Source organism: Petaurus breviceps, unplaced genomic scaffold, assembly GCF_028583685.1.
Source record: "Petaurus breviceps papuanus isolate PSGF00001 unplaced genomic scaffold, PetGlider_PUasm1.0 110, whole genome shotgun sequence".
Lineage (NCBI taxonomy): Eukaryota > Metazoa > Chordata > Mammalia > Diprotodontia > Petauridae > Petaurus > Petaurus breviceps.
Genome location: NW_027185597.1, coordinates 872,075 through 877,223, shown reverse-complemented (window position 1 = coordinate 877,223; position 5,149 = coordinate 872,075). Strand labels below are relative to the sequence as shown.

Sequence of the window (5,149 nt, the reverse complement as noted above, 5' to 3'; positions counted from 1 at the left end):
GTAATTTGGTTTTCTTTTCTCTCTCTCTCTCTCTGCATCCACTTATTTTATTTACTTGACGGTTCAAACAAAAACGTGGAAAATAGAAGAGCATTCTTGATTGGCCAAACCCCGGTAAAGATCTGGAGTTCATGTGCTGGGTGTGCTTTATTTTTTTTTAATTTTATTTTTAATTTGTGAAATAATACAAGTATTTCCATAACATAGAATAAAAAAAAGATTACAAATGAAACTACAAATCTATTAAGTACAACTTGCTGTTCCTTTTAAATATATAGTAAAGTTATAATGTAACTCTCCCCCCTCATAGAGATGGCTATCATTAGATGCAAATATGTATACAAATGTATCTGTGTGTATGTATGTATATATGTATACACACACACATACACAATGTAAATCATTCTATATATGCTCTTATTTATCAGTTCTTTCTCTGGATACAGATAGCATCTTCCTTCATGGTTCTTTGTAGTTAATTTGGTATTTATAATAGTCAAAATGACCTAGTTGCTCAAAACTGTGATAAAAATATTATTGTTACTGTATACAACTTTCTCTTGGTTCTCATTTTACTTTTCATTATTTTGTGCAAGTGTGTGCATGTTTTTTTCCCCCAAAATCAATGAGCTCATCATTTCTTGTAACACAGTAGTATTTTATCATGACCATATACCACAATTTGTTTAGCCATTTTTTCTGGTTGTTTTTTTTTCAGTCAAACTAACCATTGGTTTATCTTTTTTTTTTCCTCCCATGAAGCTAACTCCCAGCTTTATAAATTAGTTTAATGACTTTCTTACTTTCAATTTTATTAATCTATTCTTTGATTTTTCAGGATTTCTATTTTGGTATTTAATTGGGAATTATTATTTTTTCTCTTTTTAGTTTTTTTTTAACTTACATGACCAATTCATTGATCTGCTCTTTTCTCTTTTATTGATGTATGAATTTAGAGATGTTACTTTTCCCTTAAGTACTGCTTTGGCTGCATCCTACAAATTTTGGAATGCTGTCTCATTTTTGTCATTCTCTTTAATGAAATAGTTGATTGTATAATCTGTTCTTTGACCCACTCATTCTTTAGGATTAAATTATTTAATTTCCAATTAACTTTTAATTTATGATTCAGGGTCCTTTATTCAATGTAACTTTTATTGCATTATTGTCTGAAAGTGTACATTTACTATTTTTGCTTTTCTGCATTTGGTTTTGAGTGTTTTTATCCTAATATATGGTCAATTTTTGTGAAGGCCCCATGTATATGAGAAAAAGATATACTCCTTTCTTTTTCCATTCATTTTTCTCCAGAGATATCATATCTAACTTTTCTAAGATTCTATTCACCTCTTTGACTTCTTTCTTGTTTATTTTATGGTTAGATTTATCTAGTTCAGAGAAGGGAAAATTGAGGTCCTAGTATAGTTTTTCTGCCTGTTTCTTCCTGTAATTCATTTAACTTTTTCTTTAAGAATTCGGGTGTTATATGGCATTTGGGTCATATATGTTTAATATTGATCTTACTTCATTGTCTTTGGTTCCTTTTATTTTTTTTTTGGAAGACAGAACCAAAACATTTATTCAAAATACCAGAAAGCCAAATCCATCATAGCAACCAAGAAGCTGTTACACATAATCAATGCAGCGAACACCAACATTCCCAAGCTTTCCCTCTGTCAGGCCTTCAAAACAAAACAGGATCCCTTAATCGTAAACGCCCCTCTATCACTCACGTTAGCCACTCTGCCTCCATGCTGCTTGATCCCCAGAGTTCTGGCTCTCTCTCCTGCTCCTTCCTGATTCACCCTTTCAGCAAGCTTCTTCCCCCATAGGCACTGTGTGATTACATATGGCCTGTTAAGGGGCATGGAAGATCTTCAAATTCCAATTGTCATTACACCACTGTGCCACGTGGCTGCCCCCAAATCAACTTTTTTTTTTAACAGCTTCCTCCATTTATTAACACCATGTTGATTCAATACAGCCTCTGGGGTTTGCCCATGGTGCTCTTGATTTACAATGCCCTCACATTTTGCCAGTTTTTCTTCAGCAGAGAAACCAGGAAATTGACAGCCAAATGGATGTTGTAGACAAGCTCATCATCTGTCATCTTCACATGGCCAACAGCCACCGCTAGACACAGCACCTTCTTCAACTGGAACTTGATAGTAGATTTGACCTCATCAACCTTCGCCACCATATTCTCATTGTGGGTGAGCAGAGATGGAAACTTGCTGGCTTTGCTCAGACCAGGGCCCAGGATTCGAGGAATTTACTTGATCAAAGACTCAGAGGCCAAAAAGACATCATACTTTTTAGCCAGTTTCTTGACCAATTTCTTGTTCTCATTCAACTTCTTCAGGGCCTCGATGTCCATGTGGGGGATTTCTACAGCCTTGGCTTCATCGCAATGCTGCTGGTCTCCCAGTACACACACAGAAAATTTAGGTCGGGGTGTGGATTTGAGCCTGACGGTGTCAGAGAAACGTTTGCCCTTTTGGGGATCATAGCTCTTCAGACTGATCTGCAGCTCCACAGTTTCCAAAAACTTTCTTTTTTTGCACTGGGTTCCATGCAGGACCTCCCGCACAGCTTCATAGAGTGTGTCATATGAGACTTTGCTGCTCATGGCTGCTCACTGGTCTCAAGCCAGGAAAAGACCCCAAATCAACTTTTAAACCAGGTAGTGAACTTCAGGAGGAAGATCCAACACTTGAGAGGTACCTGCCTGACTGTCTCTCTCTGTCTCCTTCTGTCCCTTTCTTGCTCTCCCTCTCCCACCCCCTTCTCTCTCTTTGTGTCTCTCTCTCTTCCTCTGTGTCTATCTTTCTCTGTCTGTCTCTCCCTCTGTCTCTACGGGAAGGGGAGAGCCGTAGAGGATCACAGGCCAGTGGGGCTCTGACCTTTATGGCTGAATAAGCCCTCTCTGCATAAGACCCTGATAACCAGGCCTGGATTGGTTCCCTATCCCCCAGGAAGGCTCACAGGCATGGGCTTCTCATTCCCTTGAGAAGTGTGGTATGTGCTCCCAGCTTGGGAACAAGGATGCTTGCATTGTTCCCAAGGGAAACTATTATAATGTTGCAACATAGTACTAACTAGAAACCTTGGGATAACTCCATCTTGTTCTAGGGAGGTTTAGGGAGGTTTGGAACATCCTGCCTGGTACTCGAACCCTGATAACAAGGATAGAGTAAGTGGCCATTACGTATGAGGCAAATGGGAACTAGGACAATAGTGTAATCCCAAAGATAGTGGCTTATGATAACTATTTGGTTTTACACTATATATATTGGACTCTTAGCTGAATAAAGTTGACTCTGATTTCCACCACACTGGAGACTCATCTCATTTATGATTGTGAACCTCTGGGTAAGTAACTCTTTTCAAGTATCTGTTTTTCACCTAACTTTTCTCTCTCAGATCTGCTGTTGGTCGGCAGGGTTGCTCTAACACTATCTCAGCTCTGCCATGGAATGACAGGGTTCCCCTGAGCTTGGCTTTCCACAGAGAGCCAAGCAGGTGAAGCAGGATTTAATTTACCAGCAGTGCTATAAGGTGGACTGGGAGCAAGCACCATCTGTTAGCTTCCCATTTTCCTCTTTTTAAAAATTAAAAAAAAATCTTTAAGTTAAATTTTATGTTTATTTTTAGTTTACAGCATTCATTTACACAAGGTTTTGAGTTACAAATTTTCTCCCCGTCTTTCCCCTACCCACCAACCCAAAAACACTGATCCCACTATATACTTCTTCCCTCAATCTGCTCTCTCTCTCCTACATCCTCCCCCATTCCCCCTCTGATTTTCTAGTAGGGCAAGATGGATCTCCATACCCCAGTGCCTGTATATCTTATTTATCAGTTACAAGTAAAAAAATAAAAATAATAAAATTTTTAAACATTTGATTTTAAAACTTTGAATTCCAGATTCTTTCCCTTCCTCCCTCCTCACTCACACTTACTGGGAAGATAAGCAATTCAATATAAGTTGTACATGTGTAGCTACACCAAACATTTCCATAGTGGATATACTGTGAAAGACTGACTATATTTCCCTCCATCCTATCCTGACACCCACTTGTTCTATTCTTGACTTTGACCCTGTCCCTTCTCAAAAGTGGGTGCTTCCAACTCCCCTCCCCCCCCAACCTGCCCTCCCTTCCATAATCCCCCCTCTCATCCCCTTCCCCCCCTACTCTCCTGTAGGGTGAGATACACTATTTAGTGTGAATGTCATTCCCTCCCTAAGCCAAATTCAACGAGAGTAATGTTGACCCATTCCCTTTTGCCTTAACAGTTATCCCTTGACTCTTCTATATGAGATAATTTACCCCCTTCTATCTCTCCCCATCTCCTATCATTATATTCCTCTCTCACCTCTCAATTTCAACTTTTAAGTATCATCCCTTCCCATTCATTTGGTCCTGTGCCCTCTGTCTATGTACACCTGTACACATATACACACACATACATATTCATATGCCCATATACCCTCCTATATAGACATATATATGTATGTGTGTGTGTGTGTATATATTCCCTTCAACTATTCTAATGCTGAGAAAAGTTTCATAAGTTACAATGATCATTTTTCCATGTAGAAATGTAAATAGTTCAACTTTGATAAGTTCCTTATGATTTCTTTTCCCTGTTTACCTTCTCTTGCTTTCTTGTATTTTAATGTCAAATTTTCTATTCAGCTCTGGTTTTTTCATCAAGAATGCTTGAAAGGGGGTGGCTAGGTGGCACAGTGAAAAAGAGCACTGGCCCTGGAGTCAGGAGGACATAAGTTCAAATCTAAAGCCATGTGACCTTGGTCAAGTCACTTAACCCCAATTGCCCTACCTTTCCTTCCCCAAAAGGAAAAAAAAAAGAATGCTTGAAAGTTCTCTATTTCATTGAATTACCATATTTTCCCCTGAAACATGATACTCAGTTTTGCTGGGTAGGTGATTTTTGGTTTTAATCCCAGCTCCTTTGACCTCTGGAATATCATATTCCAAGGCCTTCAATCCCTTAGTGTAGAAGCTGCTAGATCCTGTATTATCCTGATTGTGTTTCCACAATATTCAAATTGTTTCTTCTTGGCTGCTTGTAATATTTTCTCCTTGATCTGGGAATTCCAGAACCTGGCTATAATATCCTAGGA

General features: G+C 38.7%; 1 pseudogene; it reads right to left on the bottom strand.

Moving 5' to 3' along the window:
* Nucleotides 1–1,949: 1,949 nt before the first annotated feature.
* On the bottom strand, nt 1,950–2,667 carry LOC138156660 (large ribosomal subunit protein uL1 pseudogene; annotated as a pseudogene).
* Between the last annotated feature and the right edge of the window lie 2,482 nt (nt 2,668–5,149).